The sequence below is a fragment of the Meleagris gallopavo genome, chromosome 2 (assembly GCF_905368555.1).
Source record: "Meleagris gallopavo chromosome 2, MGAL_WU_HG_1.1, whole genome shotgun sequence".
In the NCBI taxonomy this organism is placed as follows: domain Eukaryota; kingdom Metazoa; phylum Chordata; class Aves; order Galliformes; family Phasianidae; genus Meleagris; species Meleagris gallopavo.
Window position 1 is genome coordinate 18,329,662 of NC_139405.1, and position 26,805 is coordinate 18,356,466.

Here is a 26,805-nt window from a genome sequence, read left to right on the forward strand (position 1 = left end):
TGGAGCTCGCTCCGACAGAGTTGCATTTCTCAAAACTTGAGGGAAAGAGATTGTGATAGAAAAGATGGAGTAATCTTGATTACCCCTGTCATGACCCAAGCTCTGAGACAAGAACCCCAAAGACCTGAAGCCTATTTCTCCCCTTAAATCCACAGGGAAATGTCCTGATGAAACATGGGCCTTTCTAGTCTTACACAAGATCAACTCCCTTGAGTTGGAAAAAAAAAAAAAAAAAAAAAAAAAAAGGACCATTATGAAACTTTGTTGACGCACATGGTGAGTGCTTTAAGAATCATCCCTTTGGAGAGTAGGATGCTGTTACCAAAACTGACTGTGTGGGGTAGTCGATGGCGTCCAGGCAGCAAGCAGCCTGTTGAGCTGTGGCTTGCTCTGACTGTTCGAAGGAAATTCCTCCTGAGGACAGCTGGGTGCATTTGGGATCGCTGGCTATGTTTGCAGAGGGGAGGGCCTCATCTCAGACAGCTGGGCTCTGAGAAATGTGAGGGGTCAGTATGGCATGAAACAACTTAACCTGAGCATTAGGATGGCTGATGGGGGACAATGAAGAGGCAGGGCAACCTTGTCTCTCTTTGGACACTTACTGGGTCAGTGGTAGGTGTTTTGCATTCATTTTCAAAAAGGGTGGGGAAACTGGGAAAAAGAAAAGCAAACTTTATGCTAAGGTCTGGCAGAAAGCTTTGAAGTGAGAGAGAAAAAATACTCATTTTCTTTAGTATAACATGAATCTCCTGCTGTAACTGAGTTAGAAGTCATAACTACTTTGATGAGGAGGGAATAGAAAGATTTCTTTAACTAACGAGACAAAAGCTTTACAGAAACCAATGTTTTATTGTTTAACACCCCAGAAGGAATTACCATTTGGAAATAAAGTTCCAGCTTTTAAAACAAAGGTGATGATTAATCTCCGGTGTTTGGTGCTAAATGAGGTATAGATTCACCATCTCTTTAAATTTCCTAGGGCAACTTTATTGAATGTGTCTCTTTCTGCCATAGCTCTACAGGGAACATAGGAGCCCTGCCACTTCCTAACATTTTTATTAATGGTTTGGAAAGAAGTGACAGAATCTATCTTGATACAATGGCTGTTGGAGTGGCTGTTCTTGGGATTCAGCAGACAAGAAGTTTAAAAAGAAGCTTTAATCAAGTAGCATTCATTGAGTTCAGTACAGGAGTGACAAAAATCCCCTGCCTTGTTTTATACAGGATGTGGACTGAATGATCTAATTGGCCTTAAAATAGAATTAGCCATATTCCTTCTGTGAGTAAAATAAGCAGCAGCAGACACACCCAAGAGTATCTGCATAACTTATTTTAAATCATTTTAGGCAGCCAAAGAGTATGAAATTCAGGAGCACTGAAGCTTAGGGGGATAGTTTTCCTTTAGGTTGTCAACAGGAAGAAGCATGTTCATTCAGAGGCACTGCAGAGCACCTAGGTGAACTGGCTGGAAACAGTGCTCTTCATCATCTTTAGAGGTTACTCGAAGCCAAGAAGTATCCTATTCTGCATATTGAATTTTAAACTACCAAAATAATAGTATTTTAATGTTTCTAGTGTTTTTGGCAGTATACAAGCATCTCATTGTGAGCATAATGAATGATGAGAACCTCTGTTTTGATTTGCTGTTGATATTTTAGAGAACATTGTAAGAGTGACAAGTCTCACACTTGAGATTTAATTTTTGGCATAGTTTTAAGGGATGAGGTGCAGTTATGGTCAGCAGTAATATGGTGGAAAATATAATGTTGCCAAGTCTTGGGAGTTACAAAATATTAAATGTTCATACCCCATGCAACTTTGGATTTGAGCCAAAAGCAGAGCACAAGTCCTGCTTATTTTAAATGCAAATATAGAATGTGTGCATCTGAAACAGTATATAATTGAATTCTGTATGCTGGGCTGTCAGCATTAGCATAAAGCCTCTTCCCCAAAGGGTAAATTCACAGATAAAAGGAACACCATAGACCTGTAATAGCAAACCAAACCAGGAGTATTGCATAAATACCAGACAGTAAAAATTCTTCTTAATCCCTTACAGTCTTACATTCTGTTAAAAGTCAGTGTTGTGCTCTAGAACGTAAGATTATTATACCTATCCTTGCAGAACAACAAATGTTAGTGGTAATGACTCATGAAGTTATTCAGCCCTTCATAAAAGACCAACATTTGTTTGACTGTATGACCTCCCTTACAAGCAAGTTCCACAAGATGATTCCAGCATATGTCTGTAAATAGTTGGTTCAGAATTTATTGCCTTGTAATTCAGCAACAATCTTGTTCTTCCAGTATGCAAAAAATAAAGGTGAGGAAGATGCACCATTATTTACTTTCCTTTATTCTGTAGATCTTATTCAGATCTCAAGAACAATCCTTTTTTTGTGTAGATCTAATCACGTGAATAACAAGATGGCTATAATTCAGCAGCGTTTGCTACCTTAAAGCTTTTAATGCTCTGAGTTTTGTTCCAAAAAGTGAATCAACATCCTTCCACACAATCTATTTTTGTCTTTAGATCTTTCTTTTATGTCTTCATGAAAGAAGAGTGATTTTACTGAGCCTTCCAGTGACAGGGTGAGAGCAGCAGTGTATGCAGTGTTATAAAGAAGAGGTTTGTATCATATAAACTCCCTGGCTTCAAGCTAGAGCATGAGTTAGCAGTGAGGGCACACACTTGAAAGGCAGGAGACGTTTTTCTGTCTCCAACTCTTCCACTGACTTGTTGTGTAACTGCTGCCAAGTCCTTCCATTTCTGCCCCTTTGTTTCTCCTCTTTCTGTTTTGTATTTTTGGGTAGATTTCAAATTATTTTCAGCTGAGGGATTATCTCTCACTATGTTTGTGGAACGTCTAGCACTACAGAGCTTCAATGCTCATGCAGTCTCTAGGCGCTACCCTAACATAAATAAGAGGGAGGGAGAGAGTTTCAGTCTTTCCAAGGTACTTTATTTTTGCTGTCTGCAGACCAAACACAAAATGCAAAATCACATCCTTTGATTGCTAATGACCCACATCTTCCTTGGGCCACATTACCCAATTGTTCTTTTTTCTCTGAATTGATTTTTTGATTATATAAGGCTGTTTCCAGATGTTACTGAAAGGATTTGAGCAAGCTGGGCACATATTTAAGACAGAAGTATGATGTGAGTAGATGTACAGTGTTGGGCATATTGAGCCTGTGCCATACAACTGTTGAATTCTACATGACAAAGTCCATGGCAAAACCATGCAGGGACAGTGAAATAGTGAGCTCTACTAAATCAGCACTAGCTCTGCAGTTTGAGAAGGTGTGTGGCCTTAGCATGCATTCAAGGCCAGGTTGGATGGGGTCCTGGGCAACCTGATCTAGTAGTTGGCAACACTGCACACAGCAGGGGGTTGGAGCTCAATGATCTGTAAGGTCCCTTCCAACCTAAGCCATTCTAGGATTCTGTGATCTTTACTGTCCCTGGAAAAATGCGGATACGTCTAGTCCAGAGATGCTAAACTCTCTGCACTTTTGTGATGGAGAGTTTATACTTTTTATTTTGTTTTGCCCAAATCTGATACACCATAGCAATTTTTTATGCCAGCTGGCTGCCTTTCAAATTCTGCTGTCTAGTTTGCAAAACTCTGAGATTTTGTTCTCAGTCTCAGCTAATCCAATTGAAAAACTCTTTTTTTTGTTGAATATCTCGTGCAGTGATACAAATGTAATTTTTTTTTCTCTCAAAAAAGTGGAGACTCACTAAAGCCTCTCGCTGTACTAGAAATGAACTTTTGTGGGAAAAAAATGGATGTTATGCTCTTAATTTATTGGTTGAAAGGTAGCCATTAGATTATACTGGAAAATTTTCCCTCGTACACAGGACTTAAGTGATTCTGGTCTAACAATATTGCCATTCTTGAAAGCTCTCTCTTTTGTCTTCCTTGTGCTGTGGGACTGGCTTTGAGAACACTTTCTTCATGGCCTTTCAAATAGGGATCAGGGTGCCCAATTTCATTGGTGAATTATATTTACTATAAATCTTCCTGTTTGTCAGGACCAATGTCCTGTGAAATTCAACCAAATAAATAGACTTCATTAAAAGACAAAGCCTTACGGGGTCTTGGAGGAAAACATCCTGTGATACAACTTGGTAAGAAAACTAAAAGAACAATCAAGCTTTGCCTTTATTTAGTTTATTTATCCTTTATTTAGTTACCAGAGTTTTACAAGGCAGTGATTTTGGCTGGGATATGAAAGCAGTTGAGCTCTGCTGTACTTATTTTGTTGGCTTTGAGGTTGGTGGAAGATTTGGTCCACCCTGAATAGCAGTCTTCCCCAATTTGTGCTGTCCTGCTTACTCCACAGGAACACACTGGAGAGCCATGTTCTGTTTATCCTGAACTCTTTGAAATGTGAATCACTCCAGGACAGCCTCTCCCAGGCCAGACTAGGAAAGCTTATTATCACTGATTTACAAGCCTTTAGAGATCAAAATGGGCCAAACCAACATTTCCTCCCTTCTCCTTTAAAACCACAACAGAGTGTCTGTCTGCTTTTGAAAGTAAAAATTCTTTCCATAGTGATTTTATTCTTTTGTACTTCTACTGACAAATAATTTACTAATTTCAACCTATTGTTTCTAGGCAGCTTGCAGCTAATGAGGTTGTTTTTTTTAAAAAAAAAAAATTTAAGTCCTTATTTTTTTGTTATTTGTTTTTTGGGAAGCAGCATCCACATTGACTTCAGCATAACTCTCTGGCAGTAACAGAGCTAGTTCTGGGGCTTTTCTGTAATGTGTGTATGCTGAAGACTAAAGAGCCGTACTTCAAATCCAGAGGGAAATAAGAACAACCTCCACCAACCACCAGAATTTAATCACACAGCCACTTAAATGCAGTAGTAAGTGTTATATTGCCTCTATTTTCAGGGCATGCCCTTTGTTAGTAGATTAGGTGTCCACCTACAGAAAGTAAACTGCTGTTTCATAGCTTGGTTTATTAATAGAAAGATTGGGAAAGTGCATGTAAGAAGGTTACTGGGTTGATAGCACTGCTGGTTTTGAGTATTTGTAAAACAGATGACCTCTCTCTTCTGCTATGCAAATATGTTTCATGAAAGTACTGGCATTCTAAACTCAAAATATCATGCTAGAAATTTTTTATGAAAGCACAGAAATTAGTATAAGAGAAGATGAAATGAGGGAACTTTTTTGTGTTAGGGAAGGAATCCTCAGTTTTGGTGGCAACCTGCATATAAATTCACAGTTTACTCTTTCTTGAACTCACTGGAGTTGTCAACATAACTGTCGGAGGAGGTATTACACTTTCTGAGACAGCCATGGCACTGCTTCACTGCATGAAAAGAGCCAGGCTGAGATTCACGTTGCCATTTCTATGCATGGGGCACAGAATCATTTCACACAGTTTCCCAGTGAGCCAGTTCAGAGAATAGCCTCATTTATTAGCTAAGCTAAACTGCGCACCCACTCTCAACAGTGGGCTACCAGAACTAGGGATTATCAGAAACCATATGAATTCTGTTACAAATAAAAGGCACAACTCTTTGTTGCTTTGTGTAAGACAAACATAAAGATTCCCAGAATCACAGAATTACAGAATCACAGAATTGTAGGGGCTGGAAGGGACCTGTGGAGATGATCTAGTCCAACCCACTTGCCCAAGCAGGCTCCTTAGACCAGGTTGCACTGTTAGGCATCCAGGCGGTCTTGAATGTCTCCAGAGAAGGACATTCCACAGCCTCTCTGAGCAGCCTGTTCCAGTGCTCCATTACCCTTCCTGATAAGTATGCATGTATCTTAAATGAAAAGTTGTAGAGACATGTGACAAGTCATTTCTATTTCTTGGTATACTGTTAACGATAAGAAGGAGAACCTGCATATAGTACACTGTAGTGTCTATATCAGAAGTCTGGAGTTTGGACTTCAGGATGTGGAAAGCTGATGAATGTGAGCATTGAGTTTAAAAGATAACATGGATCACCTCTATTGTTCAGTTATAAACCTGTGTGCACAGCCTTCTGTGCTAAGCTGCACATCCACAATGTGTGTGTGAACAAACTACTTTCTGGCCTGCTGTCCAGTTTTCTGCAGAATCAAAGAGTTTGTTCTGGCACCCTCAGCCATTCTCTCCCCTGTTAACCACATCAAAAGCATTCCTAGCATTTTCCTCTGGAGGTTACAATCATTTCAATCATAACTTGAATAAAAAACGTTGGCATTTGTCAACACATTTATAAAATCCTCACCTGGAATCTCTCTTTTCTTGCTAATGAAAAACATCTGACCGCAGAAAAGCATTAATTGACATAAAAGTGCTGGCAATGCAACATGCAAACAGCAGATTTGATCTTGAGAGCTGTGCCCATACCACACCATTACTACTTTGGCTTTTCTATATTAAAGAGCTAAGCAGAACTGGCCTGTATGAGGTTGCCCCTTCTGCTACAGAGCTGCAAAGAAGCAGGGTTGCACATTCTCCCTACCTTCCATGGGAGAGCACAAGTGGAAAAGGGTAAGATGGAAGGGAAGAGAAAAGATGAAGGAATGTAAAAGTTGCCCCACCATACACTGGGGGATGATGGCATTCATGTGGAAAGCATTGCTCCACATCTAAAAACGGGAAGCTTCTGCAAAATTTATTCCATATTCCAGGGTTATGTATTGAATTAGACACTGATAATGGTAATGTCAGCACGTACCTGCTCCGTCACCTGAAAAGCAACTGCTAGAAGCTGTCACTGAGTTTGTTTCTGAAAAAAAATCCACCTTTGGAGAGATGTTTATGCATCCTCAGCGCCATATGCCAAAGATACATTGCTCCTCTTCATGTAACTGCAGTGCACACCTCAGAGAGCTGAATTAAGCTCTTCTAATAATTGTTAGTTGCTAATTCATCAACATCATAACTTAATTTTTGAAGAAGCAGAGTGGGAATGCTTGGGGTCAGGACTTACAGTAACGTTCAAAGAAAATGCTAATGGAGAGGTGCAGAGCTGTTTTATTAGCTCAGAAAAATGGCTGCATCAGAAAATGTCATTAGCTTTCTTCAACTGTACAAACATTTATGGTTTAAAGTCAGTAAAGAGATTTAGCTCTCTCACTGATGCCAACAGCTGGAAATTCTAAGATACCATCAGTTTCTAATGTACTGCTGAGATATGATAAGGCAGGAGGAATTAACTTTTGTTATTTAAATTAAAAACACCGGAAAAATCCAGGCAGCAAAATGTGATTCGGGAAGATAGCTGCTTCCTCCACAGTGTGCTGTGTGGACCCCCTGCCCACGGCAGCCTGACCCGCTCTTCCTCAGCTAGTAAGTGTCTGAAAAGGGCTACAGAACTGAGGTCATATTTCAGAAGGATTTGTGGTAACAAGCATAAATTCATATGTCCACCTAATCCCACCCAAAGTGAACTGCACTTCAGTGGTAAACTCCAAGCAGTGGAAAAGTGTCAGTTTGTCCAGCAATCTGGGTAGGACAGGGAATGAGAAAGGGGCTCTTGATCCATCACCAAATCTGTGGGGAAAATTTGCAATGCCAATAGACCATGAGCTTTGCAATGCAGAAACATGCCCAGCCCACGCTGTACTCTTACCTTCCTTCCTGCATGGCCCTGTTCCCAACAACAATAACAACAACAACAACAACAACAAACCAACAAAAAAACAACCACAACATCAGTCAGTCCACTTGTAGCTGGCAACACATAACACAGACACCTGTGTGCCAGGCACAGCTGGATGTTTTCTACTATTGACCCATTATAGTGCAAGCTGCATACTGATTGTTTGATCTAGGTGGTTTGGGAGAAGGGAAGGCTGGAGAATAATTTGCAGCAAAATTAAGAAGCTGTGTTTTTCCTGGATGCCTTCATTTCCCCCTTCTTATTAAAATTCTCCTTATTTTTTAACAGCATTTTCTTTGGGCATGTGCTTATGGTGAACTTGGGTAATTTTGTTTTGTTAAAAGATGACACGTGTGCCTGCCAAGTCCAGTTCTACTACATTTTAAATCAGATGCGTAGTACAATCTCTTTATAGATGAAGAAGGGTCTGTCAAAGTAGTGCATAACTACGAATAACAGGAATATCTAACAGGAATATATGCCTACACTGATAAACAAGTCATACAAACTGACATCTGGGGGAACTAGAGAGTGGCAACAGAGCTGAAAAGTTGTGTAGAGGAAATGGATCATCCAGTTCTGGCCCAAAGATGAGAATGTAAATGATAAAGAAACTGAATATAGAAAAAGGCAATAATTCATTAAAACAGTATATAGTTTTTGGTACAGTAAAGGAATGGGTGAAAAGACTGAGAGGCTGTAGTGCAGAACTTCTGAAGGAGAGAAAGTGATGATGACAAGAGAAAGAATAGTATACAAAGATGCCTAAAGTAAAAGCTATAATAACAATTTGGACAATTTTCCAAAGACACAAACGAAAAATTTTCCAAGGAGTCAGGGATAAAATTGTCCCACTCTGGGACAAAATTTTCAAAGTTCATAAAAAAAATGTCATCTAAATAAAATTACCAGGTGTACAAATGTCCAGCTAGCAATTTCATTTAGCAGCTTAAACAAGAGCAAATGGTTCTGAATGCCTGTCCCCTCATGGTTCCTGAGCTTTGGCTTGTCTAAAAAAATCTTCATTAAAAAAAATAAAATATGTGTGACCAGATCTTAGAAGTATACCCAACCAACCAAACTAGAAACAACATACTGACCTTGCAAGGATTCTATTTCTTCAGCAGTAGAAAAAGGCACAGTAGGCTCTTTCCCTTGGTCTTATTTATTGGACAAGGTGAGGTGATAGATACTGGTCTTGTTGTATCGTATGTGCATCCATTTTTCTGGCATGTGGGAATGTGGTCTGTGGGCCTTTGGCTTGTGGAAAACTTGATCTCATCTTCTTTTTCAGTTTCCTCATCATAGTTTCTCTCAGTTGTAGTGAGGCAGCTACCGAACTGGTGTAAAGAGTTATAGCTTCATTCGGGGTGCTGAACATAGATTAGCTGAGGATTTGCTCCTAACTTCCACTGAATGGAAACTTTTTCTCAGCTAATGGTTTGCACTGGCTTTGTGGATTCAGAAATGAAGAAAACCCTTTCCCAGGGACTTCATCTCATAGTTGAACTGTATTGTAATTTTGAGTTTGATTTTCCAGTCTGTTTTGAATGCAACAGGATTTGAATAATCTAGAAAGTGACAAACCAAGAATCTAGAATATGGCAGAAATTTCCTTAGAGCATTTGGTCTTGAGAGGAGTTGTTTGGCTTTTCTGGCATTACTTAAATAAGATCATTCTCAATCCAGTTACATTCTGCTGTGATGTTAGGTGGCTGATTTTAATTTGTTTTTTACCATCTCTACTTATTTTGAATCCCAACGTGATTTGGTTAGATCCTCTGTTGCACCATTAGAGTGATCATGTGATAATCTTGAAAGTCTTACAATTCATTTTAACGTAAGTTTCTAGATTCCATTTGTGTGGAAAAAAAAAAACCACAACAAAACTTCAAAACAATGCAGGTATTCCTGAGAGGTTTAGAAACTCACAAGACAAAGGAAAAGAATCATGTGCCTCCATTTGTAATCACGTAATTTCGGAGTTAAACCCACAAAAATTTCCACTCTTCTTTTTTCTCATTCTTGCTTTCTTGTTCCTTATCTTCATGTTCAGCTGAAGAATATGTTTACACACCTTTCCAGCAAACCTCACTGACAAGCCTGCTGGAGCTTCTTGTTAGAGAAGTGCCTGCTAGAGAACCACCAAACATGTTGTTGCTGTTAGTTATCACCTGAAAAGGAAAACCAGAAATTCTCCTTTGATCATTTGGACATTATACAATGGCGGCTGAATGGCTCTTTGTTCCAGTTGCTGAAGCACTAAAATACTACTTTCTGAAAGCTGCAGAACAAAATACTTCTCTTGGAAATACACATATGTCTAAATTTTGAAGCCTTTCTCATTGCATCCAATTCCAGAGGAATATTTTTAGCTCTTGAATTTTGCCCTTCTGATGTCTTGTGGTTTCTTTCAGGATGGAGATCAATAAATGACTCTTCACAAACAACGTAAGTGTGGGTATCCAAACCCTTGCCCTACAGAGTTCAGAAGTTCAGGGCATAAAATCCCATCTCAGTGTCCACCATCCATACACAACCAGACACAGTTTTCACAGAAAGGATCTAAGTCGTGAATGCATGTTAGGATTCATGCCAGAACTGCTCTATGCAGCAGCTTTAGGGCAGCAGAGCTGACGTCTATGTCTCTAGTGCCTCTGACACCTGTTTTTGTACCCCAGCAGAAACCTCTCCCAAGAGAATCATGTGTGCTCACATGCACACCAAGGTCATCCAAGCTTGTGGACGTTTTTCTCCACTGCCTTAATTAAAACAATATTGTTTATTATGTGGGTCTGTTTTCTTTCTTTCAACACCTCTGTTTTTAGGTTTTAATTCCTTTATATTTTCATTGTTTTTTAGTAATTGAACAAAGTGTTTCCCAGCTTAACTTTTTAGTGAATGGCAGGAATCCCAGCCATGTCACGGGGCCAGGATTTCAGTATTTCCAGAGCTACACATTTGTCCAGGATATTTATGTCATGTATAGCTCAGTTACTAGAAGCAGAATTTTAAGAGTGGAATTTTTTTTTTTTTTTTTTTTTTTATTTTAGCACAGATTTACTTCTATAACTGGGATTAGTACCTCAGCAGCTATGTGTTTGACTTCCAGCTAGGGTGAGGCCAAGACCTTAAGCCCAACACTGTCAGCCGAACCTCACCTAAAGCCAGTGGGTCTGGCCCCGGAAAGTTTTTCTCATGCAAGATGGTAGTGGTTCAGCAACAAAACCCTCTCTTTAAAGTCTCTGGCTTAGCAATAATGCCTGACAGAAATGTGACACAACTGGGAGAAGCCCCAAGGCCCTTACTAATGCCCACTGTGTCCAGACTAGAGCTAGGGTTACAATCCTGTCCTTATACTGTCATGGTTTCAGCTGGTTCATCTGGGTGCTGTAGGAAAAAGGGGGTTATTTGTGTCCCTCTTTGTTTTTGTATGGGAGGAAAAAGGCAAATCAAACCTGCGTAATAGATATTTTGGCACCACTTTATTTAAGGATGGGCAAACAGTTGTCAGAGAGAAATGACTTCTTTTGTCTAGATTTGAGGCTGTGGCTTTTAAGATCAGTTGGTAAGCAGGCCTCCTCTCTGTCTTTGCACATCTCAGGCATAGAGGCTAATGCATGAATCCTGCAAGTTCCTGTCAGCCCTTGCTTCTCACTATTGCTAACAGGATGGGAAATCTGCTGTATAGGTTCAGGCCTGAAAATTTTCCAGAGCAGATATCCTAACAGCATCCATAAACATATATACAGTAGGTATATATACTCAAATTCATCCTAACCCTTTGCTGTTTTGCCAAAATTCATCCTCTGTAAAGAGTTAGGTATGTTTTTCTGATGATTCTCATAAACCTTTGTAATCTCTGTACATTCAGCTGAAAATCAGGCTCTAAGTTTCATGTTCTGCAACTACATCAGCCAGTTTCTGTAGTCAGTCCTACCAGTGTTCTTGCAGGATCAGCTCTTAGAAGGATATCCAGCTTTGCACTCAGAGTTTTCTGTACAGGAATCATATCTGCAAAGTTCCTTATTTCCTTTTTATCAAGAATAAAAAAAATCTGGAAAACTTATGTTCCTGCCATTAATATAATCATCAACAGCAAGCATGTGAAGGTTTCAATTGCAAAATGAAATCATAAAGAAGGAAGTGATGTTCAAATTAAGATGCTGTATCTGTGGAACTGATGGACTTGCAAGGGCTACATAGCTTTTGAGGGTAGGTGCATACCCAGATTATCCTTCTCAGTATAGGTTTTGAAATACATGAGCTGTCAGCATTTGGGTACCCACAGCTTCTGAAACCTGGACTGGCTCTACCTGGCTCTACTTGGTTTTCCAATTTTCCAATTTCTCAGGCAACTTAACCTGCTTCTCTGCTTTCTCTCCACAACTTTTCCACTCTCAATTGTATATTGCAGCTCTACATTATGCTTATGTTTGCACCTGAAGAAGATCCCCATAGTAGACTCTTTAGCTAAGCTTTTTAGGAGCATTATGCTGTCCCATTTTGATTAGCTTGCTTGGTTTTAAAAGCTGAAATGTATTGCTGATCACTTGGGAACTCTCTTACAGAGAACAGAAACCCAGAAGTTATTCCATTGCCTACATTTTAAATATTTATTAGATATGGCCATCTTATTAGATATTATTATTATATGTATAATAATAATATCTAATATCTAATATAATAATTATATATCATTATATTAATATTATATTATTATTATTATTAGAGATATTATTATTTGCAATAGTAGTATACATTTGAAGCCTCAGCTGTTGTGAACATGCATACCAGCATTGGTACAAGAAATGAGACATGGAGATAAAGTGGAAAATAAATTGCTTGAGCAGGAGGCTTTAAACTTAATTCTATTTCCAGCTTTAGTCCTACCTTGCTTGAGAAGTTTATTTCTGGACTTTGTTACAATAATTTGCTAAAAATGATGAGACTTGCTGCAAATGATGTGTTGCTCTGTGCTGTGAGTCTTAGTGAGCAATTACTGGGAACACTTCACCCCAAAAACACTGAAAGGGGACACAAGCTGTTTGATGTAGATAGACAGAAAATTGTCCTATTTCTCTCATTTTCAAACTCCTGTCCATCTTTTGCTCTGGTTCAGGCTGCACAGGTTGTCAAGTCTGTGCAAGACAGAGGAAAACTGACTAAATAAAACAAATAGCATCTGCTGAATTTCTGAGTTGAAATGCCTACAGGATAGTAAAAGGAAGGCAGCTAGAAGCAGGAGGGGGAAGAGGGATGAATGAAGAAGGGGAAACAAAGGAAAGAAGGTGGAGTTGGGCCTTCCTCATGTTACTGAACTTCACTCTGATTATAAGATATTGGATTCAGTCCAAATATAGCAAACATAATTTCAGACTGCCTACTGGTGTTTCGTCCAACTTTGTCTACGGTGTCTTGTTCTTTGGCCACTTTCAGAGAGAGGCACTGCATAGAATAGTGAAGCATCATACTGGAAAGTATGAACATATGTATAGACTACTATACACATGAAAGTATTTTATTTCCTTCTCAATGCTGGTAAAATCTCAGCACCACACTTCAAGACAGAAAAACCTGATGTGAAAAGAAAAGGCAAGGGAGGGTATCAGAGGCATAGAAATATGAATTAAAGGAAGATTTGGAAGAATTTGGTTAGGATAATCATGCAGTAATCAAATATGCAAAAGGTTGGCAAAAAAGATGCAGTCTGGACCCCATGTCTGCTGTGGATAGGACAGGACGAGTAGAATGTGCACAAAGGCAGACAACATTACATGCATGGTAAGAACTGATAATGCCTTTTTTATATATCTTAATATTTATATCTTCTTGTTCAGGTATTCTACTGTGTCCAAAGACCAGTTAAGCATTCTATTTGTTTGACATAATTCTTCTAAGATCAGTAGAAGGAAAAAAGACTGACAGAGAATAATTCACAGAATTGCAGAATCAGAGCAATTCAGGCTGAAAAGGGGATTAGGATCTCTCTTGTCCAACCACTCACTTGCAGAATGCCAAGGTCAGCTATGAGGTCAGAGTAGTGCTCTATCTATCTGAAAACCTTGAAGTGTGGTGACTGCACAACCTCTCTGGGTGATCTGTTCTGCATCTCTGATGTCTTCATGGGCAGTTCATTGCAGTCTTTCTTCTAACACTGAACACAATGTTCTAGATGTTTTCTAAGAAAGACTGAATAATCCTTTCCCTTAGTAACTGACTATGATCCTGTTGATAAAGCTCAGGATGCTAATAACTGACTTTATGCCAAGGTACCATGTCTATGTTCTGCCAAGACCCCCAAGCCTCTTTCTACACAGCTTCTTCACAGCCCATTGATTGTCAGGCTGTACTGTTGCAAGTTGTCTTCCTTCCCAGGTGTAGGATTCTATATTTGTCCTTGAATCTCATAAAGATCATTTTGACCCATTTCTCCATGCTGTTTTGATCCTTCTAAATGGTAGCCCTGCACTCAAGCTTATTGACCACCTCCTCCAGACTATAGCAGACTTGATGAGGGTGAGCATCATCATCCAGTCCAGGTCATTGGCTAAGATGTTGAACAAAATAGAACTTCCAAACAATATATTCCATCTAGTCCCCTATAATCAGGACCACCTTGTAGTCAGTCTGTTATTTTCAGTAAGAATAGATGCCAATTAAGAAGTGTCTACCATTCTCCAGGCAGGTGGCAGCTGTGGAAAAATAAGACTTTTTTTTACTGCTTAACCAGCTATATTAAAACTATGGAAAAATGTTTCACCAAAGTAATCAACCTCCATGGTGGCCTGGTAAACAGAACACATACACTCCGAATTGCACCTATACTGTATATTATTATTTCTAGTCATATTACTTACACTGACTTACTTACCCTTGCCAATTAGGAGGTAGTTTTCTTATAATACATCACTTAAGAATGTACTGCTTGATCAATTATCCTCTAGTGAACTGAAATACAATAGCTGATACTCCACATTTTTATGTTGTGACATTTATTTAATTTTGTGTGCATGTGTCTGTAGGCACATTATGGTAGAAAGACTTTAATGAGAACATTTTGTTGATCCTCGGAATTCTGCATGTACTTGCTTGTTCTTATTAAGCAGGCATTCTGGTCTACAGAAACAATCAAAACCACCTGCATTTCCTTTGAACCAGAGCCTTGCTTTCAACTGAGCATCCTAGTGTTGTAATACCTCATCATATGCACAGTAGGAAAAAAGCACTTACAGATTTCACTCCCTCTGTGTGTATCCAGTGAAAATTTGCCAGGCACGTAATCATGCATGTGTCATTACAAGGGAACAAAACCAGTCAGTCAGTCTTTATTTATATTTAAATGAGGTGCTCAAAATGTGAGGCAGGGCTTGTGCAAATGGCAAAGGGCAGTGCAGCCAAATAAAAAGTGTGAAGCTAGTGCTGGCTGATACTTAGGTTCCTTCACCATGGGCCAGCCTACTCAGGAGCAAATAAGTATCTGGCAGCAAAACAGTCACCCTGAGCTGGTGTGGCACTCAAGACTGATTAGCTCTGGTTTAAGGCTAGAACCAGACAGACTCTGGTTGAGCTCGTTAGTACAACATACACTCCACAGCAGAAACGCCCTGAGAAATCAAAGTCTCCAGTGACATTTTGGTAGGACGAGAGGTAGGGGCCTGAATTTGCACTAGGGAAGGTTCAGTTTGAATATTAGGAAACATTTATTCTCAGAAAGAGCAGTGAGGCAGTGGCACAGGCTGCCCAGGGAGGTGGTGGAGTTACCGTCCCTGGAGGTGTTCAAGGAACGTGGAGATGTGGCACTGAGGGATTGGTCAGGCATGGCTGATGATTGGACTAGATTATCTTCGTGGTGTATCCAGCCTTTATGATTCTGTGATGTACAATTCAAGATGATTCCAGGATGCGGGAACACTTGCTGCCAACTTAGAAATTATGGATGTTTCCATGGGAGCTTTAAGACACTAAGGTAGCTAGATGCCTGGCCTTTGCCTATTGAGTGATACTTATGGGTTTCTGCCTTGCTCTTCCCTGCCCTAAAGCTGCTGACAAGCATATGGTAAAGGGATGATAAAGAATGTCTAAGCCCCCTTGGCACCCGCAGCCCTTTATCAGAAGTGATGTAATCATAAAAATAATTGTTAAAAGGACATTTTCAATCTCATTTCAAAAGCACAAAGAAAGCAGCTTATTTCTCCTTGTTGGAGCAACCCAAGAGGAATATGTGTAATGTGTTTGGCCTCTTGAAACAATAAATATTTGTATCCTTAGATGTTATAAGCCATACTTAGTGGCAGTGGGGAGTTTTACAAGGCACTGCAAGTAAGCAATGACTTAAGTACAGATGGATCAATTTAGAGATTGCATCAAGAATTTGGGCCTGATTCTGGCCTCACTCCCAGTTTACTGTAGCATGTCATGACAGCCTGAAGTAAATAATCAGTACTTTAATCATGTTATGAGGTGCCATTTCTCTTGTTACTCACACAGTAGGTTGTGCAAGGGCAAGGTAATTTAAACAACACTTTTTTTTTTCTCCTGCATATTCACTGCTCAACTTTTTCTTAATTTGCTTTAATTCTTTTTACTTAGGCAAAAGAAGATTACTGCATAGACTTGTTTTCAAGTACACAAGGGAATGAGTGAGTTTCCTGGAAAGAGGTCTCTGCAGAGTCATTCAGATAGCATTTTAAAAAATAAATAGTTCTGAAATACAAAGAAAAATGTGTTCTGAACTACTTTGTGCTGGATTTTATCTCAATTTAAAAAAAATCTCTTTACATACAACTTCTGGCAAAGATTTTAATGAAAGCAAACCTTGAATCTGTCTGTTGGGTCTTACCTGCTTCTTAATGCAGCTGTGTATGCACATAACAGCTCCAGCATTGCATTACACCTTGGGTAATCATTTATGCTGGTGCACAAATAGCTGAATGTGCTAGCAGTTATCACCTGCTGCAGTTGTTGGAAAATTCTGATACTGTGATACATCACTGTCCTTTTCAACAGCTGTGATTACAAGATTCAAAGACATCATCCTCAGAAGTAGGGATTTTGTTTTGATTTTGATTTGTTTTGATTTTTTCAGTGTCATAGCTGATGGTAGAAGGTAGAATCTATGTGTAATTCTGATTTGGGCAATTTTGGAGATTCATCTGCTTCTAATTATGCAGCCTCGCATCAGGGAGAATTTATCAATTAATTTATATCTAGATTGATGTCTACTTAATCTTTGACTCATGATTCCTAAAGTCTCTTGTTTTTGTTTTCAGTGTTTAGCTCTGTTATCACGAGGTCTCTAAAACCCTGACCCTGCTCTCATCTGGACTGCATTGGCAGCTACGGATGATGATGGTGGTAAATGGTGTCATTGGTTAGTTGCAGGCTTCTCTGCACTGAACTCAGTGAATAAGAATTTCTCTATTTCAGCAGATGCCTCTGCTCCTTTGCCAAATGAGGAGTTTATAGACAAGTGATATGAACGCTTAGAGACTTGCTTCTTGGTCCATAACCCGTGGAGCTTCTCTGATCACATAAAAAGAGTTCACCAGAGTGAGCTCAAATGTTGTCTTCAATTTTCTCTGTTTTTCCTCCTATCAGTAAGAAAATTGTTTTAAAGCTCACTTGAAAAATGGGTAGTCCTACAAATACAAGCATTACAGAGGTCTTTTCATGCATATTGATAGGTATTCCACTAATACAGATACAGTTCGGTTATTATGTTTTGCTTAGATGATCAGCCGTTCAGGCTCCTCATCATGAATAGTCCAGGTAAAGGGTCCCAATGGACCCTTTTACCAATTCTGTAGACTTCAGTTCTGCTCACTATCCTTGTGCCAGATTTACCTATATATATATAATGGCTGAAATTACTCAAATTTCAGCTCTTCAATTTTCAGTGCTGGAAAAAATGGAGGTTGTGGTGCCTGTCAGAGGAATTGGATGGAGAAACCCATTAAAGATACACTCAAACAATGTGGTATGAGCAACTCATGAAATGCCCAAGAGAAGTCCTGCAAAAAAACAGATTGGAAGTCCAGGAAAGCCATGCTACTTCTCTCCACTCCTCCAGCAGTATTTGCTCTTTCTTATTCTGAGAGGATGGGGTTTAAGCACAAACTGTGAATGAAATAAGGAGAAATACATCAAATCCGTAGCAACTCATGATCTTATAAACATTAAAACCTCTGTTGCCAACAGGGCTAAATCCAGATCCTGCAGAATTAAAAGAGGTGCCACTGTTGCTCTTAGATAAATACAGCTGCAAATAAGTGGTGGCACTGCCACAAACACAGATCAGTCACAGGGAGGAGATCTGGATGTAGGTACTAGTATGCCCATTCATGGGGAGCATGGAGCACTCCCCATGGATGAGGCTGATAACCCTTCATGCTATCCGATCTCAGTTGGAATTGTTACAGGACTGTCTGCCTTCCTTTCTAAGAAAAGTGAATCCACCCTAGAGGTCTCCTACATCCTATATCAAATTTTGTTCAAAATATGAGACTAAATGAGTGTGTAATTTAGGGAGTTATGCGACCCAACTGAGATATTTTTAATGTAAATGTACAAAGTTCAATGGGAGTCGACTTGCCTTGGGATTCATATATGATCTTGCTTTCTGAAATGTTTATAAGCAGATCAAGTATAGATTCCTAAATGAATGCATGCAAATAGACAGAGAACATATGGTATATACATCAAGGTACAGTATGGTGGGCATTTGGTCCACTTTTAAATACTCTTGTAGGCAATAACTTGCATTGTGCTGTAAATGTGGCCTGAGACAAGGATCCTTCCATTTTACAAGCCCACTTAAAGTTTCCGTCTTTACAGAATACTTAAAAGAAGCAGTAATCTTAATCCCTACAATCTTGACCTCAAATTACATTTTAGTGTTTTCTCCATAACAAAAGAGATGTGATGCAGATGGCTTTACCTCATATAAATCCTGATGGCAAATTAAGTTCCATTGCTACATGAATGGCATTATTGCAAGATAACTGGAAAATTCACAATACCTCTGTCAGTGGAAAATTCTTTACTTGAAAAAAAATAAATCAGATATCTGAGATAGGAAAACAGAAAGGCCAAGAATCCCTATATGTTATAGCAGATCTTTAGACAAGCTAAACTGGCAGAGCTCTAGATTTAGCCTCCCAAATCAGAAGATCTGGCCCATTACATTTTATTTGCTTTTGTGGTTAAGAGCACTGGATTACTACTCAGGAAATGTGGGTTCAGTTGTGAATTCTGCTGCAAGCACGGTGCAGCCGTGGGCAATTCAGAGTTCCCTTTGCCTCCCTGTGCAAAATGTAGCCAGCACATGGCCCTGGCTCACCTGGGCACCCTGGGTGTGCTACTACAGCAGTAGGATTGGCATGGGCATCCAGAAAGATCAAATGTGTTTGGTTAAGGTTGTATATTTTTATTTTCTGACATTTTTCAAGATCTTTGCTGTGTAGATTTCACTTTCCTCTCAGAGCGCCTTAGCACAAAAGCCTAGGAACTCCCTGTTATCTGGATGGAAACAAACTTTTTTTTTTTTGAGGTGAAAATGTCTAATGATGGAAAACACCAAACTTTGGTCAAATAAGAAAAATAACTTCTTTGAGGCAAGCCTCTTTCCCATAAATCGAAACCTCTGAATGAAGTGCCTGCCAAGGAATGCTCCCTTCCTGGAACACAGGGAGCAGAAAGCCAGCAACTTGCTTTGGATGTGTTGAACTAAATTTTACAGCTATATCTGACTTCTAGACTGACCCTGAGCCTCCCTTTTTTCTTTTCCTCACCAATACTACTACTGCTTCTTCCTGTTCATTGATATATTCCTTAAGGGTTGCACATAAACTTGTAGATTTCTGGAAGAAAATACCTAGAATATGAAGCTGATCATAAAGCTACCAAAACCCTAGTAATACTCCCTGCCCATTCTTGTGGTATAAAAATATAACTAATGTTAGTCCAGTGAACAGCAACTAAAGACTCTGGAGGGCTCTCTGGAAGTCTGTTTTGGCTATAGTTTTACTTTTCCCTGTTTCACTTTGTAAACTTGTAATTGGCAATAAAAGAGACCACACTTTTGCTTTTATAACTAATATTTATTTAAACCCTACCATAAGGTGCACATAGTGGTTTCTTTTGTTTCCAGCAGGATAAAATTCATAAGAAGACACCAATTTATCATTTAAAAATTTATTTTGTAATTTTAACCTAAAATTTTGGATTTCAAAACGCATTTTAAGTGCTTTTTCTTAGCCTTTCAATGTTCCCTTGTATATGTAGGCTGCCATGTGGCATCTAATGCTGGAAATAGAGACCTTCTTGGATAAAGATAGAAGACCTATTCTCACCCTCTATGTCCCTGTAGGAGTTGGCCAGGCAAAGGTTCCTGATGCTGACCATGCTGTCATGAATCTGAAATATGTGCTTATTTCAAATATGAAGCTACTTCACTGCAAATATAGATGAAGACAGGAACAGAGTTCCTAACAATGGATCTGTGTATCATAGAATCATAGAATGATTTGAATAGGAAGGGACCTTAAAGATCATCCAGTTCCTACCCCCTGCTGTGGGTAAGGTTGCCCAACTATGCATGTTTTTACAATGGTATTTTTCCCTTCCCAGCTAACAGGAATTTTGCCTCATATTTTTAGAGATATGGCAAAGAAGATAGCTCTTATTGGGTGAATTGAACAGTAAAACCAGAATTGAACTGAAAAGATAAGGGTTAATACTTTTGTAGAGGTGTACACAATATCTCCAGTGAAAGAGCAATAATTGCACAGAAATGTTCATGGAAAAAATTTTCCCTTTAATCCACCCACTCAAGATGTTTAATCATATCAGAATTAATTATATGAATTATTCTGAATCTTACCTATTATGCAGGGCTAAAGGCTAATTGACCAAAAGGCATCAGAAACGAGGAGGCTAACATAGGCGAAGTACCATTGTGTACTTGTTCTGCTCTCTATATACTCTCTACTCTGCTTTCAAAGTCAGGAGACCAGGCCAGATGCATCTTTAGCTTGACCCTGTACAAGAGTTCTTATGTTTCATGTTATGCAAAGAAGAACATCTGGAAATAAAAGCTTTGTTTGAGGGCTGAGATTCTTGCCTTTCTTTTTTAAAAAATATCATGTTGATTATTTTCATGATACAAATATGAACAACAGGAAAAAATCTGTCAGTGTTCTAAGCGATGTTGTGTCATAGTAGATAAAGTTTTCTTCAGCTCTGATTTCAAACTTTAATAGTGAAACCAGCTGTTGAGGCGCTCATTTGTTTTGTTTTATTTATCGCAGTAGATTATCTCTTTGGATAATGTATCACAACCTTCAGAGGAAAAGCAGTGATAGATTTGGCTGTTGAATTTATCCACTGAAACTAAGCACAGAATCATTTGCTGTGATACAAGCATCATTTAGAGAACTTGGACCATCAATATAGCAGAAATACAAGGCAGATAATGTCTGCCTTTTTAGCTGGCACTGATGCTCGGGGACACAGCTAAAGGCTTCCAGAGGCAAAATGTGAGGTTAGCATGTGATGAGGAGCCAAGGCACCCTAGCTAAGCAGGATCCCACTAGCTGTGGGTAGCACACAGTGAAAGGCTCGTAATGTATGTGCCATTGCATTACATAATGGGAAGTGCTTTGGTTTACACACAGATTATTACTGCACTTTGTAATCATCCCATTCTTGTCTGAGTTCAGTGACAGCTTTGAACTTGCAGATTGCTTTGGCAAGAGTAAATATGAGAAAAAGAAAGGGACTACAGAGCAACTCTGCCATTATGCTGGTAAGTGCTTTTCCCACTTGTGGGAGGCTGACATTCTCCCAACATCTGGAGAGCATCCCCCACATCTGGCAGTCACTCACAGTCCTCTGTAGCAGCATATCCTCAGCTTTTTGGCCCAGCAGGTGCTCGATGGAGTCTGCTCCTTCCTGCTGCAGCACACCAGCTATCTGCCTGTAGCCCGGCCCAGCACTGGAGGAGGAACAGAGCAAAGAGAAAGGGGCTACTGACACAAATCCTGGGGCTACAAGCATATCAGCATCAAAGATGTCCAGGCTGGATGAAAGGGATTGTTGCTGTTGCCTGAAAGGCTTGTCCTCCAAGATGCTGTGTGTGCAACAGCAGCATCACCTCTGCCATCAAGGGACAATTCAGGAGTGAGCCCCTTGTCTGTTGAGCTAGGTCAGGAGGCAATTTTCTATTGCTTTTGAAATGGGTGCTTGCACAGCATAAAGATACTTAGGGTCTGGCTGATACCTTGCAGTACAAAGTGATGCAGGTAGGCTGGAGTTGGGTAAAAACACCTCTTGTTGTGGCCAATGAAATCTTCATGTGATCTAGAGCAAGGATGAATGACCTCTGTGCCTCAAATGCTTAGAGTGTGGGGACAATGAGTGCAACGGGCAGGTGACTGTGGGCTTTCCAACTGCTTTGCTGGAGAAAGAGCAGAAGTCGATCCCAAAGTCACCCAGAAAGAGTTAACATCTGCTAGCTCCACCACTGCAGTTCTTGTTCATGGCCACATGAATGTAGGCTCAGTTGGGGAGCTGCACTGCATTGGCAACTTCTTATTGCAGATGAGGCAGAGAGGTGGGAGAAGCCAAGTTGCTCTATAGCTCCTGGGAGCCCATCTGGGTAGATAACATCCTGCCGAGGGGGAAACCTTGGTGGTTTCATGAAGTGCAGGGCCATGTTTCTGTGGGGACACTGCCTGCGAGCTGAACAGGGGACTTTTCTGTATCCTCAAGCATTTTTGTGTCTTAATCTCCTGGTTTATATGTATAAATGTAGTTTTTCCTTCTCTTGGATTTGCCCAACATAGAGAATTTAATTAAAATCTCCCTCTTTAGCAAATGCTGTTCTTATTCCAAGCCTTTGAATGGCATTTTAGGGAACTTAAGTGATTTGGACAAAATCTGTTTCATACTGACTGTTTTCTGTCTTTCATATTTCTTCACTTATATGCCATTCTCTTCAATTTATATTAGCTATCCTCAGACACCATAATTTTGGTATAACAGATATTCAGTAGTTTTCTGATCCAAGGCTTTAAGTCATATATTACTCCACGGGATTAGCCCTGCATGAAACCGCACAGTCCTGGATTAGACATTAAGAATATGGATCATGTTTTAAAAATTCATTTATGCAACTATTGGGTAAAATTAGACTCAGGCAAGCTGATCTTGTTGCAGACCCATGAAACTTCTCTAGGCCTTCCTCTTTCAACCAAAGCTATTTGCCTGCAGGGCATAAAGTACATACAATACTACAGTGGGAAAGAATGGCATTTTGTGGTAGGTTAGCAACATGTGGTTTTCCAAGTGTTTAATGAGATTGGTTATCACCACAATTAACAGTTCTGAGAAATAACTGTGTAGTTTAAGGTACCTTTTATTGGTGTCATACTGCTGCATTCAAAATGCATTTCTGGGTTCAATTGTTTTGAATCTTCTGCCCCAGGAGGATCCCAGACAGTAATTCAGGGAAATCTGGACAACATCCTCATGGAGGAGCTAAGCTCTACTGGCGTGTAATGGAGTCTATGTAGATTATGAAAGTGATTCCAGATTAAAAGGATGAGAAATGCATTTTCCTAAGAAATTATACCTCGTGGCTGAAGCGTACAGAAACAGCAATTAGAAAGGGACCATAATTTTACAGTCTGCATGTCAATTATAATTCACAGCATGTTCCACAACGTCACACACATAAACAGACTCTGAGACTCCTGAGAGACTGCAGTTTCTTCCTCAGAGCAACCCTTTCCTTCTACATATTCCTGGAATTGTTTGCTTTTGGAAACGCTATAAAGCTGCTAATAATAGCAGGATTAAAAAAATGAAGGCTTTTGTACCTGAATGACTAGAAGTTATTGCTAAATTGTAATCTCAATTTAAATTTAGGTCCAAATTCACAGATACACTTGTCTCTAAAGGAGTTAAAGAAACCCAAGATTTTAATTAAAGTTTAGATTTCGGGTTGTGCAGAAGGGAATCAAGGCAAGTTAGTCTGTGACTAAGCAATTACCAACATCTTTTCATGGTCTCTGTGCTGGTGGAGGGCAGCCTTTGGGGCTCTTAAAACAATTCCTCTTCTGCAGTAGTGAAACACCTGGGGTGAAACCTGAGACCAGAATTTGGAGGCCTCTGGGACTCCATGAGCAGTTTTCAAGTTTTATTTCCACCAAAAGGACTGAAACTTGAAGAAAACTTTTTAAAAGAGTGTTTCAGACAGCTCTGTTTACTTTCCTTCCTCTATTTACTATCCTAAGCAACAGTATTGCTTGTCCTCATTTTATTATTGCAGTGTCCTTTGAGGATAAAGCTGTAGGTCACACCTGCCTGGTAACTTTCCTACTAAAAGAGTCTACCAGTTTTGGACTTGGATTATTCTTCTCAGTGTGACAGAGCAGATATGGACTGTTTTGCAGCTACATTGCACAGAGTCATTGTGATGTGTCGTAGAAACATAGAATGGCCTGGGTTGAAAAGGACCACAATGATCATCTAGTTTCAACCCCCCTGCTATGTGGTCTTCCTTGAGTGAATGTTCCTGCAGCTGATAGAGAGGTTGTAAAGAACTTTGGCTACAAGAGAAATTGAGTAGTCAAGTGACCTAAGCTCAGGCAAGTTGTCAGAAGTTCCTCTCTTAATAGCATCTTCAGTTCAATCCAGTTCAGTGTGCTCTGGGATCCTTGGCGACATTGGCTGCACAGCCTCCATGGTGTAGCCTCTTTGTGACCAGGGCTGTTATCGAATGGAGATATATTTTATATATATGCTTTATATATATTTTATATATTACTTTTAATTAAGAGTGCATGTGAATTCAGTGGCTGTAAAACGCATCTGAATCATAGTCCTGGAAGCTAAAATCCTCTGCCTTCCTGCAGAATTGCTCTTGTTTTTCCATATTGCCTTACAGAGATACAACTATCCAAACCTGGAAGAAAACGCACTGGAGTTGGACAAAGCAGTGTGTGTATCTGTTTAATCAACATTTGCATTCCCAGTGAGACGTCTAGCAAAGCAGAACATTAATACCACCTCTGTTATCTTGCTTATTTCATTTACGTAGTTATCCACTGCACAGGAAAGACCACTAAACATATGCTTAGGTCATCAAGGAGAATCACTGATAACTACTATCAGTCCCATTTAAACTTACTTCAAGCTAATCTTGCAACATGACAAGAAACAATTATGGAAAGAAGCCCTGGTTTTGTTTTCATTCAATAACAATATATTCACATGACTACTTCTTAAGCAGCGTGTCTTAAGAGTCTTGAACTTTAAACATGATGGAGAGAATGCATTTTAAATAATTTTGATTTTTTAAGTCATTACTTAGTGGAAGTGGAAAGGATGCAGGGGTCCAGTTTTTCCCTTAGCACTGTGAAAATAGGTTACAAAATCACCTCCTTTTGTTTTTATGTTTTGTATTTGTATCTACATAGAAGTGCTGTGAAAACGGACTTCTGCTGAAGGAAAGACTGTGTACAGCTGCAAAGTGCTACAGTTTCTTCTGCTTCTTATGTTTTCTCACAGATGTGAATCACAGTCCTTCACTTACAGTGACAGTAATTTATTGATGTGGGAAGTATAAAGAATAACATCAACCTGACATGCTGTCTTATTTTTTAAGGAAATCTAAGCTGAGAGAATCCAGAAGATATGCAATACATATCAATAGGAAAATTATAAAAGCCTGTAACAATGAGCCAAATTCATAACTCACTTCACAATATTTATTTCATATGAAGCTCCTTGATTAAGAATCTCAGATTCAAAACTGAGAAGTAAACTGCTTTCTCACCCCTGGCACATCTTCTGGGATATTGTTATGGCATAAAATGAATTAAACTTTTAAATGATTACAATTTAATAAAAGAGAGTTAAGATACTTAATATCTACTTAATGTTTGTCAATTATAAATAATGGTAATTTGTGGAATTTGTGGCCTTGTGATTTACCCTTTTCAATGAAAAGTGAAATCTGTAGATCTTCCTCTTGTCTTATTTTTACCACCATACATATATTGACTTCCTAATTCATGTCACTGTCAGAGAAATATGAAGCCAGTGGTTCTTACCATGAGACAAAAGAAGATTTCCCTAAGTCAAAGTAGCAGCACTGGAACCACAATCTCTCTTCAGTGGAAAGTAAAATAACTCTGCCATGCAATATAGTATGAACCAAGCCAATCTCCGTGGAAATCAAAGGGAGTCTTTCCATCAGCTTCAATGGAAACTGGACTTGCTCGGAATGACAAGGGAATAGATACATTTCATCACGTTAAAAAAATTCTTTAATGACATTTTGCTGGCAGAATAGAGTTGGATCAGCTGCCTGGAAGACATGTTTTCAGTAGGAGACCTTTAATGAAGAAAGGGTAGAAGCTTGGATAGTATGTATTGTTTTTTTACTGTACAAAATCACTCAGAAGTGTCTTTAAACTCCACACAGATAAGCGATGATAAAATCCTTACATTTTACTAAAAGTTCAACAGACTTGTTTGATTTGATACAAATGTGCATTAAAAGTTGGTTTTCCATAATATCGTTTAAAAATAACTAGTGGAACTAAACTTAGAAGTAGAGTCTCATCCTGCTATGCATGTACCTAGGAGTGAGACACGACTGTGCACAGCTACATAGATGCACTACAAGAACAGTTTGGGACTTTCTTCTGTTTTTTGGAGTAGAGATGTGATTCCTAAAACTTGTTTCCGAAGCCACTTTCAGAGTTGGCAAAATTCACTTTAGATTTTCTTTTCTATATTACTTTACTTTGAGATATAACATAGATTTTTCAACATTTCCAAATTTGCTCTGTCCTTTCTACAGGGGCACCTCTAGAAGAGGTGTCTCTTCTACCAAGTTCAGTTCTTTATGCCCACCAAACTCATTTCTGTAGATGCCAATTGGTTAGGTGTTGACACACTTTCTTCTTGGATGTCTCGGTGCCAGCCAAAGTGACTGTTGCTCTCAGCTTATTCACAGCTGCTCATCAGAACCCTTATGCTGAGGGCTGCTTTATCCTCTTGTCTACTCTGAGCAGTGCCTGAATGATGACAGCTGAAGAGAGCTGAGATTGTCAAAATGTCTGCTCAACAAGCCCTACTTAATCTAAGTGACAAAAAAATTAG

The 26,805-nt window shown here is 39.3% G+C and overlaps 1 long non-coding RNA gene across 3 annotated transcripts in view; it reads left to right on the top strand.

The window, feature by feature from the left end:
• Positions 1-516: 516 nt before the first annotated feature.
• The window catches only part of LOC146544887 (uncharacterized), a 62,694-nt gene continuing 36,405 nt past the window's right edge, over positions 517-26,805 (top strand). For 2 of the 3 annotated variants that reach the window (XR_014881905.1, XR_014881904.1), the window contains exon 1: positions 517-612. This is a non-coding gene — a long non-coding RNA (uncharacterized LOC146544887). The remainder of the gene's footprint in view (positions 613-26,805) is intronic. The other variant, XR_014881906.1, reaches the window with a different exon arrangement.